Source organism: Prionailurus bengalensis, chromosome A1, assembly GCF_016509475.1.
Source record: "Prionailurus bengalensis isolate Pbe53 chromosome A1, Fcat_Pben_1.1_paternal_pri, whole genome shotgun sequence".
Lineage (NCBI taxonomy): Eukaryota > Metazoa > Chordata > Mammalia > Carnivora > Felidae > Prionailurus > Prionailurus bengalensis.
The window spans coordinates 132,878,437-132,893,447 of NC_057343.1; the positions used below are offsets into that span (position 1 = coordinate 132,878,437).

At 43.5% G+C, this 15,011-nt stretch overlaps 1 pseudogene; it reads left to right on the top strand.

Moving 5' to 3' along the window:
• The first annotated feature begins 9,698 nt into the window (after nt 1-9,698).
• On the top strand, nt 9,699-11,652 carry LOC122479735 (annotated as a pseudogene).
• Nucleotides 11,653-15,011: the final 3,359 nt, after the last annotated feature.

The window sequence follows — 15,011 nt, forward strand, 5'->3', positions numbered from 1 at the left end:
AAGGTGTCATGGACCTACTATAATCTCAGATTATGAATAACCACATTGAAACAACAATCCTACCTCTGTAAGATGTGAGTTTTCAAATTAATTGCTCTCTGCGTGTTTTAGCATTTACAGCCATTCATTCTTAAGTTTCTCTTAACCACCATCCCACTCTTTGACTTGTGTTCAGCTCCACTCTGGTGGGACTAACCAGGCCGCTGAAATGGGAAGTCTTACATCAAAAGAACTCACATTCTGGAGTCAAATGACCATATGTTCAAGTTCTGTCTCTGCCAGCACCTAGTTGGGAATCCTTAGATGATGCACCTAAACTCTATGAGCTTTGGTTTCCTCATCTATAAATTGGACATACGGTTTACCTCAAAGGGATTATAAGAGCCCATTCTTGTAAAGTGTTTCGCACAGTGCTCAATAAGTGCTAATCCCGATAGCATTTGTGTTAGTAATAATTATTATTAATATTATTGTTACCTCCTTCAATCAAAACTTACCTAGTTTAGAATCTTTGTCTAATAGTAAGTTTTAGACTCCGGTAGGCTCTAAGTTACAGCTCCTCCCTGCTGGTGGAGCTCGCAATGAGGTCGGTGGAGGCTCAGCAGAACTGTACAGCTATCCTGGAATCTCCTGTTACTATTCCTCTCCACTGGTGGTTCCTTGACCTGAGCCTAATACCCTTCCCCAGGGCTTAGGAATCTGCAAGTCTTTGATTCCTACCTAGTCACTCAGAAGGTGGGTACTTCTGTCTGTCCTCTTCCCAGACCCCTTCACCTCTGAGCCCCAAGTCTTAAGGTCATATCCAACAGTAAGGGTATAATTTTGGCAAACTGGGCCAAACATGTCTCTAGGCCCTCATAAGTTCTGATCAGCAACTCCAACCCCAGACACACCGTATTGCCTAAGCTGAGTGATGCCCCTGATTCACAGTAGCCCTAGCCATAAACCAGTAGGCCCTGCCTTTGCTGATGTCAGAATCACCCAAGGGTTTTGAAAAACACAGATGTCTGCCCCACTCCCTACCCTGGAAGTCTGTATTTTTAAGGTGTCTGGGTGATTCTGATGATAACCCGTTTGAGAAGCTCTCATTTTAACAACTACCAAACATGCTTATCTGTTCTCCCCATGTCTTGGAACTGGGTTATCTTTTCTGAACTACATAAACCTGCTGCTGTTTCCCCTAAACCCAGTTTGTTGTTGGTTCTGGTGACTATGAACTCCAACAAGGTCATAGGAACTTAAGCTGCTGATTATGGCTTAGGAACCTTCCTCCGCATCCCAGTCCCTTGGGCCCAAGAAACAGAAAAGATCTCATATTTGAGTCAAAGAGAGAGCACCAGGGTTGTAGAATCAGTAGCAGCTAGTGTGGAACAAGGGATGTGAGTTCAAAAGATTTAAAGTCCTGTGACTCCGACAGTGATCAAAAGAAGATAAAGCGCCCTTCCCCTTGCCAAGCCAATCTAACATGATATAGCACAAGTGTACTGGTGAAGGTCATAAAACAAGCCTAGTGAGACCTTTGTTTTCTAACAGTAAGTAAAACAGGAAAGAAAATTTTATAAAGATTGTGACTTGAAGTGATTAAAACAAATCAGGAGGGCAATTTGTGTTTGTGGGTATTTGGCGTGCGGCGGGGGGGGGGGGGGGGGGGGGGGGCGGGGAGGGGGCGGGTTCCAGTTGCACATACCTGGACCAGAACTCCAGCTTTATTTCCATTCGCCTCCAGGTGCCAGGTACTTTCTTACACACTGCCCACTGGCGTGGCTGGCTGTTTAACACGTGCCTAATAAACTAGACAAGCCCGGGCTGGGGGAGCTGGGGCACTGCGCTGCAGGAGACCAATGGGGCGCTCCCTCAAGACTGACAGCAGAGCCAAGTTAGCGTGAGCTTCTGCTGTTAGGAGGCAACGCTCTGAAGGCAAGAGGAGGCGTCCCGCACTCCCCCCGGTCCTCCGCACTCTTTGCAGCGTTTCCTTCTGAGCAGAGCCCAGTAGGTTCCCACTTGGAACGCTGCTTCGAGTCTTTCTCCTGCTTGCCTGGCCTCGCCCAGGATTCTTTTCGGAAGATTTCGGGGCCTGGCGGGGGCTCGAACCCCAGGAACTGTGAAATCATGACCTGAGCCAAAACCAAGAGCGGGTGGCTTAATCAACTGATCCACCCAGGCGCCCCTTATAAAGCCATTCGTAAGAGCAATATAGTTCACTGCCAGGTGCCTCCACTGACATCTCAGGTCTCCACGGTCCTTTGAATCACTCTTTTCTCCTCTAGAGCAGACAACCTTTAATACTAATTTTCTCTCAGACTGTGTGAGAGCTCTCTCCAAGGAAAACAGTTCTTGGCCAATGTCTTCCCACCACGGTGACAGTCAACCTTAAGAGCAGTGCCCGTGGGTTGGCGACCACGAAGCAGTAAACAGAGTTGACGCTCACAAGAACCGGCCAGGGGCGGGCGCGAGCCTGGGGACGCCGAGCAGGTGGCGGGCCGGCGGCTGGAGGGGGCCGGCCTGCGGGGTGCGCATGCGCCACCTGCGCAGCCAGCGCCGCAGAGCGTTCCAGGCGGCGGCGAGATGTGGAGGCCCAGATTTTGGCCCCGCGGCGGCGCCTGAGGTCGTGTTCCCGCCTGGGGCACTGTTTTGTGTCACCTCGACTCGAGTTCTTTCCAGGGATTAGCCCTGACTGCGTGATTAATCAGCACTTTCTGGATTTCCCTGAGCGACGTCAGCTGTGCTCAGATAAATTAGGCTCCTCTCTGAAGGCTTCTGCCCCAGCAGAGTCCTGTGTCCCGGAGGCTGGCTCAGGGACCTCGCCCGGCCCAGGCAGCCCCCGCCAAATCCGCCCGGTTGGCCCATGGAGCACTGGGTGCCCGGCCACAGCGCCTCTGTCTACTGCTTTTGCTCAGTGGTTAAATGCAAGAACTCAAGATTTTCATAATTATACAAGGAGGACATGCTCGAGTAAAAGGTGGAAAATTACAAACAGAGAAGGAATCACCCAAAGTGTCACCCTCAGGGCTCACTCAGTCTGTTGATTCTGAAGCATTTGTGTCCATTCTTTTTTTCTCCTTTTCCTTCTCTTCCTCCTCCTCCTCCTCCTTCTCCTCCTTCTTTTTTTCTTTGCAAAAGATTTTTAGGTTTTAAACATTGCTCAGTTGCAGTCATATTATAAATATATTTTGTATCCTACCTTTTTTACTTAATATTGTAGCAGAAACATGTTATGCACTTTTAGCAAACGTTAAAGCTCCTAGAGTCCCCTTAGTGGATGTGCCATCAGTTATTTAAACACAATTTCAATTTATGGGCATCTAGTATGTCTCTTAATTTTCACTGGTATATAGGTAGTGAGTAGACCATCCCTACACCTTTGCCCATGTTTAGGGGTTGTTGGTTGGTGGAGCATACAAGCATACAATCCCCGCCTAAATTTCACCCAGTGTATGTTCAGGGGTGACGGAACCTTGGAAACTTCTGCTCTTTTCCATATTGTTGATGGTAGAGAGCAAGGATAGAGGACTGATTGTACAGAGCAGTGGGCTGACATTTTGTGCCTCTAAAGTGGGAGGTCACAGTCTTTGCAATGGAGGTGGAGGTTAGTAGCAAAAGAGAATGCACCTCTCATTCAGGTAAGGAAGAGAGTCCACAGAAAAACAGTAAGCTGGCACCTAAAAAAAAAACTCTCCAGGAAGATAAGTGGATGATTTTTATAACACTGATATTGAACATTCAGTTTTACTTCTGTTAGTCACAAGCTTCAATGCGTTATTTGGGAAAACTCTTCTTGTCTCTTTCTCTTATTAAAAACAAAAAATCAGAAACGCGGAAAAAGAACTGGGCTAAGCGAAGGAAGAGTAACGCCACTTAGTGCGTTTTCGGCCTTGCTGTGAATTGCCTCTCTAGAAAGAGAGATTGGTCTATTTTTGTAAGATTGCAGGTATCTAGGATAAACAAAGCCCAGGAGCCATCCAGTACTTCTCTGTGAGCTCCTACATGCACCTACTTCTACTAACCTCCGTCCGGCAAGTCACTTTGACTGACTGTTGTGGTAGTAGAAGGAAATGGTGAAGAAAGGCTGATGGTTTGAGAACACATTCAGGCTTCTGAGAGCTTTTTTCCAGAAGATCTAACACATACTGTTGTTTGTTAGTCTGCTCATTAAAGGACATGCGATGCTAGTAGTTACGTGAATGCCACAGCACTATGGGTCCCTGCTGTGCTTGGAGTTGTGACTGTCTGTAACCCAAGTTATAAGCAGGAACAGCCAGCTCTTGGCATCTCCCTCTTTGCTTGGTCTGGAGAGGCTTTCCCTTTATGAGAGAAAATGTGGCTTGCACTATCTCTAGTCGAGCCAGTTTTCTCAAAGCTATCTCTGTGTGGAAAGCTAGACTGACCAACTGGCAACATTCTCTGTCTTGTTTTAAACACACACCATAGGGGTGCCTGGGTGGCTTGCTTGGTTAATCGGCTGAGTTTGGCCCAGGTCATGATCTCACAGTTAGTGAGTTCGAGCCCTGTGTTGCGCTCTGTGGTGACAGCCTGGAGCCTGCTTCAGATTCTGTCTCTCTCTTTCTACCCCTACCCTGTTCATACTCAGTCTCTGTCAAAAAATAAATAAACATTAAAAAAAATTGGGGGGAGTTGCCTGGGTGGCTCAGTCGGTTGAGCGTCTGACTTCGGCTCAGGTCATGATCTCGCGGTTCGTGAGTTCGAGCCCCGCGTCGGGCTCTGTGCTGACAGCATAGAGCCTGGAGCCTTCAAATTCTGTGTTTCCCTCTCTCTCTGTTTCTCCCCCACTCATGCTCTGTCTTTCAAAAATAAGTTAAAAAAAAAAAAGAAAGAAAAAGAAAAAATTTTTTAAATAAATAAATACACACCACAAAGCAGGCAACTTGTGTAACTGGTATATATTGTGCAAACTAGCTGTCAATTCCTGATCCATCTGAGAACGCTAGCAGTGAAATAACCTCAGAAGGACAGAGACAGGCCACGGTGGATTCTTTTCCCCTCTGAACCCAGAAGAGACGCCTGCCCTTCTCCCTGTCTCGTTTCCAGAGCAGCTTTCTCTACTGACAGTGCAGCCATCCTCCTCCTTCTAACCAACCTGCCTTGCCTCTGTGGTCTCCACCTAGAGGACAGGTCATCCTGTGTCTCTGCAGGGTGATATTTGCTCTAAGAGTGGAGGAAAGCCAGCCTTCTGAGCGTGACGCTCCAGATATGGCTGCCAACAAAAACCCACCAGCTCCCAGATCTCCAAATCTGCTCCTTTTTTGGTACCCAGGGATTCTCACAGCTCCCATTTCTGGAGGATGGTTTCCTTTTTGCTATCCAGTTGTCATAAGATGGGGAAAAGCCAGCTCCATTCTCATCATGTCCACTGAGGTCAGTCCCGCCCAGCCTGGGCTCTCAGCATCTCTTTCTCCAAGTCACAACATTCTCCAGGCACTTGCTAACCCTGCTGTGTTCTGCCTGTTAAAAGGTCACCTGCTTTTTGAATTCTTTCCACTCTCCTCCCGGTTATTTGTGATAGCCTCTTAGAAGCTTAAAAATAACATTTATTTCCCCAGTGGTTTTGTATATTTCCATTTGGCAAACTTTATTTTGTTCCATGTGTTTCTAAGGGAACAGAAACCAAAATGGTTTATATCCTACTTCCTACAGTGGCCCGACTGATGTTTTCAGACTGGAAATGTCCTTCAGCTCAAAGTGGGTACACCCAACTATAAGCTGGGCCTTGATGAAGAAATTATATAAACTACAAGGACAATGGACATTGTTTGGCGGTTGGAAAATCTACTTCATCGTACTTCCTTTAATCAGCAGTGAATTTTTTAATAGATAGATTCAAGCTACGTTGCATGGATATGATAACAATATAAAAGAAAGTTACATTATAATCATAAACCATGACACTGAATCCCATTGTTAAAATAAAAATGAGGGCATTATAAGAAGTCAAAATGGAAGACTGGAAGGGGTGCACTGGGGGGCTTCCAAGGAAAGGAAATATGCAGGAAGTGTTCCATTTGAAGATCTCAGTGATAGTTACATGAATGTGTCCACTTTGTGAAAATTCATCGAGCTCCATATTTATGATCACATTTTTTGCATGTATGTTCTACTTGAATACAAAGTTGATTTACAATAAACAAACTGAGGGTTTTGTTGAAGCAGGCAGTTAAGGCAATGAAGGCAATTCTTCATTCAACAAATATTGTTTTAGTACCTAGTCAGTGCACGATGGTAAGCACAGACTTTGTACAGATTACAGGAATGAAAAGGTTAGTGGCCACAGAGTCTGGCCTCAAGGAGTTTACAGTTGAGTCGGCTACAAAATAAATTAAAAGGGCTCAATGCATGTACCAATGCTGGATTATTCATTGTGGCAAATGTAGTATAGTAATATGAGCATTAGGAGACATGAGCTAAGGGGTATATAGGAATCCTCTATATAATCTTCACAACTATTCTGTAATTCTGATCCTATTCTAAATTTAAAGTTTTATTTAAAAAATTTTCAATGTCAGGACCTGGGTGGCTCAGTCGGTTGTGCGTCTGACTTTGGCTCAGGTCATGATCCTATGGTTCGTGGGTTCCAGCCCTGTGTCAGGCTCTGTGCTGACAGCTCAGAGCCTGGAGCCTGCTTTGGATTCTGTGTCCCCCTCTCGCTTTCTGCCCCTCCCCCACTTGTGCTTGTGCACTCTCTCTCTCCCTCCCTCTCAAAAAAACAACAACAACAACAACAAACCTTAAAAAAGTTTTTTCAATGTCATTAGAATGACTCTAAGGTAGAGATTATTTTTGGACTAAGGGAATCAGAGATAACTTTGTAAAAGAAAAAATGTGTGAGCCATGTCTTAAAGGAAGAACAGAATCATAACCAAGAGAGCTGGGGAAATTTTCCAGACAGAAAAAAAAAAAATGATACAAGAAACTGTGGAGTCAATAGCTATGGTATGGAAACAACCTAAGTGCTCTACAATGGATGAATTGATAAAGCAGATGTGATATATATATGATATATGTGATACATATGTGATATATATATATATATATATATTAAAATATTCAGCCACAAGAAAGAACATTCTGCTGTTTTTGACAATGTGGATAGACTTTGAAGGCATTATGCTAAGTGAAATAAGTCAGAGGAAGACAAACACTGTCTGATCTCACTTCTATATGGATTCTAAAAAAGTTGAACTCGGGGTGCCTGGCTGGCTCAGTGGGTAGAGCATCTGACTTTTGATCTGAGGGTCATGAGTTCAAACATCACAATGGGCATAGAGCTTACTTAGAAAAAACAAAAAAATAAAAAGCTAAAAAAATTAAAAAGCTGAACTCATAGAAACAGAGAGCAGAATGTTGGTTACCAGGGGTTGGGGGTGGGAGGTAGGAAATAGGGGGATGTTGGTCAAAAAGCACAAAATGCCAGTTTTATATTCATTAGAAAATGAATATGTTCTAGGGATCTACTGGATGGCATGGTGATTATAGTTAATAATACTGTATTATATACCGAGAAGTTCCTAGGAGAATAAATCTTAAATGTTTCACCATACACACACACACACAAAGTAGTTACGTGACCTGAGGGAGGTTGTACCCAATCCTATGGTGGTAATCATTTTGCAATGTGTAAATGTATCAAATCCATACACGATAATACGCTGTAAATTTACACAGTGTTATGTGTCAATTATATGTCGGTAGGACTGGAAAAGAAACTGTGGAGTATCTCTCAGGACCAGTCATGGTTCTGTACCGATGGTGAGCTGGGAGCAGGAAAGAAGTGAAGCTGCACCAGAAAAGCAGAGGGCCTTAAAAGCAGATCAGAAGGAGCCTTACGTTTTTAAAACTTAACTAATGCACAAATAGCTCCGATTTGCTATTGACAGCCATTATAGTACAATAAAAGATAAATACATTAGTCTGAAAACCAAGGGAAATGAATATATTTAAATCACCTCCCTAATGTGTGTACCTCTGCCACAAGTTAAAGGAATTCTATTGTAACATTTACTGAACACTCACTATGTACCAGGTACTGTGATAAACCCCTTTCTTTCTACTATCTTATTTACTCATCCTCAGATCCTTATGAAGCATCTGTTATTATTTCATTTTACAGATAGAAAATTGAGAACTTGTTTGTTTCCAGCAAATACAAAAGAGTCGTAAATATAAAAAATAGATACAGCCACCTGAGGTCTTGTGTGTTTCCAACAAATGCAAAAGTCATAAATGTCAAAAATAGATATAGTACTTAGTGCCAGAATGTGCTTCAGTGGTTAAAATAGAACTCTGAGTTGAAAATATGTTTACATTCACATTTTATTTAAATTTATCTTTTAACTGAAAAGAGAGTCATCTGGGACTAATTTAAGTTCTTCAAGACCTAATGGTCTTGATAAGTCCATTTATCAAGCATGTTTTATGGAATAATTCAGACAAGCATGTCTGGCAAGAGGTAATTATCACAAGCAGTACCAAAAACTGATAAAGTCTGGCCTACATAGCTAGACTAGACGTAGCGCAGGACAGTTGTTTTCCAATTCGGTTGTAAACTCTTGTTCTGGAGAATCAGAGACAACACAGTTATGCTACATAAACTATAGGATGGACATCCCAGCTCTGAGCTGTGAATGTTTCCAAATAGTTCCAAAGAAAATGAAAAGGATTTAACCTTTCTATCGTGGGGTTTCTAGAAGCATTGTGAGCGAATACAAAGCCAAGTTACTATGTATTTGAGAGTCACATGGCTCAATAGTTACTAATGTCATTTTTTCCCCTACTTATAAGACACAGTGAAAAAAAAAAATAGGTTTTAGTTTGGCTCTTCATAAATCTCAAATCATGCAGAAATAAAAAGTTCATCAAAGATCCATAGTTTCCATTGAGAATTGCCTTCTTTCGGTTTTTTTAGAAGACTTGTCCTCCGCATAATAAACCACAAAATAAATTTTCCCGTTTTTATGTGTGTTGAAAGAGAATTAAATTCTTGAATGGAAATTGTGTTTTCTTTTAATTCCTGACAAACTGTGTCCTACACCTGATAGCCACAAGGTAGGAAGGCAGCTGAGTTATTCAAAGAAGCATTCTGTTCCTGATGTTGCCATTCAGTATCACAGGGTGTGATGAAAACTGGAACAAATATGGAAATCACAGAGGTGCCAGAACATTACATTTAAAAAATGGAATTATTTGAGTCAATCTGGAATGTCTGGTTCTTTTGGTTTAGGCCTCATGGGTAGCATTGTGCTTCAAAAACAACTTGAATTGGCTACCAGGATTCCAGAAGGGTAACATAATCTTGTACCTTTGTGGAGAGATGCTTATCTTTGTCTACTGTTAACAGAAAGAGGCTGGAATCTTCCACCTTTTCATGTTTCAAAATGAAAATTGTTCAAATAAGTTCCAAACCTGAATGGAATTTGGAAACAAGAATGGGGAGAGGTAATTTCTCAGTTCTTTTTGGTTTTGCTAGTCTTTATGTGAAATAAATGCCCCAACATGACTCAAATTCTCTATAGCTAGAGAAATATGGGGCTTGGGGGAGGCTCATCCTGACCACTTCCCCTTCTATGATTTGGCACTTACAAGTTCTCAGAGTTAGTAATCCTGAATACAAGGCTCAGACCCGCAAGGAGACAGAGACACTTAAATGAGACCCAGGAGTGGCAACGTGCCAACTCTCCTTCTAGAAAATGCAGCCTGGAACCCAGGGCCCCCTGCCCCCTGCCATGGATGCTTCTACCCCTGCAAAGGCCTCCACTGAGGGCTGTGACCACAGGGAAGGTCTCACTTCTCCCCTGTCACCAACACACAAAGTTGAAGGGGTGTTGTCCAACCACAGTAAAGGGTTGGGGAAAACCAGAGGGAATTACAACACATGAAGGAAGGAATTTTAAGCTGTGTCATCCAACTGAGGGAAAAAAATCCCCACCAAGTTAAGGGGATACACCCAAACTCCTAACCTTGTTGACTTCTTGTCGCATAGTGACAATGAATCCCCAGGCACCTTTGGGTCTCTGGAGCTTCTTCCCGTGGGGTGGTCTAACTCCATCATTCCTCCTCTTCTTGGTGCAGTAGATAGCTCCGTGCCTGGTCTATCCACTTAGAAGACTAATGGCTCCAGCAGGACAGTCCATGGTGCCTTGTAGGAATCTACGATCCAGTTCCTTTAAAAGCATCACTTTCAGTCTGGTTTGCAAACATACCTCTGAATTCTACTTGGAATATGCACGAGCACTCACACACATGCTTCTCAACCTTTAATGTGCATATAAACGACGTGGGGTGGGGACTGATGCTGCCTTTCTATTGTTTTAAACTTATTTATTTAAAAAAATTTTTAATGTTTATTTATTTTGAGAGAGAGAGAGAGACAGGGTGCTAGTGGGGGAGGGGCAGAGAAAAGAGGGAGACACAGAATATTCCAGGCTCTGAACTGTCAGCACAGAGCCTGACTCCAGGCTCTAACTGACCAACTGCAAGATCATGACCTGAGGTGAAGTCTGATGCTTAACTGACTAAGCCACCCAGGTGCCCATAATTTATTTATTTATTTTTTAATGTTTATTTTTGAGAGAGAAAGAGTATGTGTGCACGGGAGCGAGTGAGGGGCAGAGAGACAGGGAAAGAGAGTATTTGAAGGGGGCTTTGCGCTGACAGCACAGAGACCGATGCAGGGCTCAAACTCACAAACCCCTGAGATCATGATCAGAGCCAAAGTCGGATGCTTAACTGACGGAGCCACCTAGACCCTTCACTGCATTTCTTACAAGCTGCTAGGTGATGCAGCTGGTGTGGTCAGTGGCCTACATTCTGAATGATGAGGATCTAATTAGCATACAATCCTTAGTCAACTGTCTTCAATTGTCCCAAAATATCTTTGACAGTTTTTTTTTTTTTAATTCAGGATCCAATCTGGAATTACCCATGACATTTGGCTGTTACATCCTTTTAGGAAGAGCTTTTATTTGGCTGCTCACTTGGTTATGCAAAGACCCAGTGAAAGTGTTAGAGTTTCCCCTTGTGAGACCTTCTGTTAAATACCTGGCCAAGGACCACACTCCTCACAGTCTCCTTGAGGGAGGGGCAGAACAGAGACAGATGGTTGGTTCAGTTACATCTGAAAGGAACCACCTGGACCGGCGGTGTCATGGCGACCCCGGAACCGCACCCTCCAACCGCACCCCCCGCCACCCCCCCACCCCCGCCAAGAGTAGGAAGGCGATGATGAGTCTTAGGAAGGGTTAGATTTAACTGAGTATGCAATAAGACACCATTGGTGGAATCGAGTATTTGGCCATAGTTCTGGACCTGTGGTAGAAAAATACTCAGTAGCCACCCAGATTGTAATGGGTGGTGTGACTGGCTGGCATGCAGGGGGGTTTGTCCCGGAGAGCTGGAGAGCTTACAGCAACTGCAGTAGGAGGTGGCTTTGCTCTTCTGCAGATTGCCTGTCACAGTGGCTGTGTGCAGACTGACTGGAAGAGAGCGAAAAAGATGTAAACCGAGTGAAAGATTGAGAAATGAGCAAATACAGCAGCACCTAAAATCAATAGTATAATTGAAGAAGCAACAGAATTTATCAAACAGAACATGTTGATATCCAGTGGATTTGTGGGAGGCTTTTTGCTAGGCCTTGCATCTTAAGGATATGCGTATTCTGCACAGTGCGGTCACCTGTAAGAAGGGAAATGGTGGCAACGAGGTGGTTTGTCAACATCACTAATGGCCAGATTCTCCAGGGCAGCAAGAAGCAGCTAGGGGGACAATACCAAACTCACAACTTAGTGTTTCGCCATTGAAGTTTGGCAAACTGGTATCTGCTGTAAAAACAACCTCTGGGGGTGCCTGGGTGGCTCAGTCGGTTGGGCGACCGACTTCGGCTCAGGTCATGATCTCGCAGTCTGTGAGTTCGAGCCCCGCATCGGGCTCTGTGCTGACAGCTCACAGCCTGGAGACTGTTTCAGACTGTGTCTCCCTCTCTCTCTGACCCTCCCCTGTTCATGCTCTCTCTCTATCTCAAAAATAAATAAACGTAAAAAAAAATGTTTTTTAATAAAAAATTAAAAAAAAACAACCTCTGTGGTATGTGTACAATAGTATTCCTGAGCAAAACATGGCTTTCATTAATTTTTTAAAATTTGCATTTGTTTTTAAATTAGCCTATAAAATACCACCATTGGATGTAGATATATAGAGGAAAAAAATGTGTTGGCTATATTCTTCAGTGAAATATTGACCTTGTTTTAAAACAAGGACAATATTTGGCTTTATGGTATAGTGCCAATAACTAAAATTTTGTAACTAGAGCTTCAACATTAACGTTGCTTTTTTTTTTTTTAAAGACATGTTTGCAATAAGCTGAAGAACTGTACTGCCCTTTGTGGAAAGATTTAGAAGTAAGAGAATTATTAAAGATATTAAACAGATTTAATACCAAAAAAGAAAGGAACCACCTGGAGCTGACACTGTAATGGTTAGGTTCTTGTGTGTGTGTGTGTGTGTGTGTTTTAATGCAAACCACATAGCTGGATTTTCTGAAGCAAGTGCAGGGATATGGCGCCTACTTGCAAATAGCACAAACTTAAACACAGCTGCAAACGAGTTTTACCGTGTTTGTTCTCAGACTTAAAGATCTTATCCGTTCTCTCCAGAGAACATAGAGTCCGGCCCTGTATGTAAGCATGGTGACAACTGGTCGGTGTACAAATTTCATTTCCTCTTCTCCAGAACTTAGATTTTAGATACATTTAGTTCCTTCTAGAATAACTTTCCCCAGGGCTCCAGCAGGATGGGCCACAGGGACCTGCAATTATCTAAATCCCACTACAGTGTCCAGTGCAGGTTCTGCAATCCTCTCCCTCACTCGGTGTGCCCATCACTACTCACCTCTGCAAACTTGTCATGAATGTGAATACTGCCTACCAGCCATGATGAAAGACTACACCTTATGGTCAGCTGGCTAGCAGACTCTCACCTAAAGAATCAGGAGTCTGGATAGGATGACAGAGGCAGGGAACCCAGGTAAGCAGAAAGCACAGCAGATCCTCTGGCATCTGGGATAAGGGCAGGCAACTCAACAAAAATGATGGCATCTAAAGGAAACCCAGAAGTTCCCTGTTTTCACCAGCCTCACACTTTGTCACATGGTCAGTCAACACACCATGCTCCCAGGGCACAGGAGTTACTTCATAGAATGGAAAAGAATCCAAAATTAGAAGGTTTTAGATCCGGATACTACCCCCTCCCAATAAGGTGTTCCTCCTACACCATTCTTACAGGAGTATTTTAGCCTCTGCTTGAGTATTTCTTATGTGGGATCCACAATATGCTATGTTCCTGTAGAACACATAATATGTACTAACAGTCAGTGATTATTGAGTTCATTCTATATGGGAACCATCCTAAGGGCTTTACTCACGCTCAGTCATTTAGTCTCTACAATAGCCCTAAAATGGTAGTTCTATTACAACCTTCATTTCACATATGGGGATACTGAGGTGCTGAGAGATTTAATAACTAGACCAGAATTACATATCTCTAAATTGGACCCAAGGAGTAGGAGTCCAAGGCCAGTGATCTTAACCACTTTTCTAAACTGCCTCCCAAGAAAACACAGAACAGAACAACTGCTGCTTTACAGAAGTTTAAATCCTAAAACTTGTAGCACACATATATAATCAATCAACTTACAATTTTTAAATTCATAATGCACTGCAATACAATGTACTTTTCTTTAAAATGTCTTGTCTTGGTTTTCTGCTTTTTCTATTTTCTAGATTTTACTTGTGGTAGGCTCAGAACAGACCTCCTGGGGAAAGACTTGTGCCAGAGAGGAAAGATAAAAGATTCCTTCCATAAGTCACCCATGACAGGAAGCTTCCTCGAGGCTGCAGGGGGGATTTGAGAATGGATTTATGGGGGGAGGGAAGGGAAGGGATGTGGCTAAATACTGTCTCTGAGAGGATGATGTCCAAATTGATCAGTTTTGCCCCAACCTTTCTGTTTTGGGGTCTAATAGACATCTCCAACTTACTTTCAAACCAAAATATTTTATTTCTACCACCACTCCCCAACCAGCTCTCACCACACCCCTCATTAAAGCATACCACTGGGGTGCCTGGGTGGCTCAGTTGGTTAAGTGTCCAACTCTTGATATTGGCTCAGGTCATGACCTCACAGTTCATGAGTTCGACCCCCACATTGGGCTCTGCACTGACAGTGTGGAGCCTGCTTGGGATGCTCTCTCCCCCTCTCTCTCTGCCCGTCCCCCACTCATGCCCACATGTGCTCTCTCTCTCTCAGAATAAATCAATAAATTTTAAAAATAAATAAAGCATGTCACTGGTCACCTAGTTCCATAGGCCAAAAGCATGGGAGTCAATCTCCAAGATTTCTCTCCCCCTAACATCCACAGCAATCCCACTGGCAAGTCCTATTGATTGTTCCTTCTAAAGATATCCATAATTTAACCATTTCTCACCACCTGCCATCCTCATCATCTCTTCTGTCTAAGCCACCACCATCATCTGCCTGCATTAATGCAACAGCCTCCCAGCTGGTCTATTTTCATCTACTTTTGTCCCTCAAAGATGTTACTCCATGTGGCAGCTGGGATCTTTAAAACCATAAGTCACAGAACCCTGCTCAGAACCTCTAATGCTTCTCATCAAATTCAGAATGAAATAAAAATTCCTCATCATGGTCAACAGTATAGATACCACGTGGTCTGGTCCCTGTCTACCTCCCTGCGAAGTCATCTTGCACATCTACCATTCTCTTGCTCATTTCACTCTAGCCACATTGGCCTTCTTGCTGTTCCTTAAAAACTCTAAGCTTATTATCCCTTTGCATTTGCTATTCCCTTTGCCTAGATTGCTTTTCTTTGCCCCCAAACCTTTTTAGAGCCCACTCCCTAATTCTATTCAAGTGTCACCTCCACAGAGACAACTTCCCTGGACACACTTCCCAACCCCACCTCCAACCATCACTCTCTATCTCCTTAC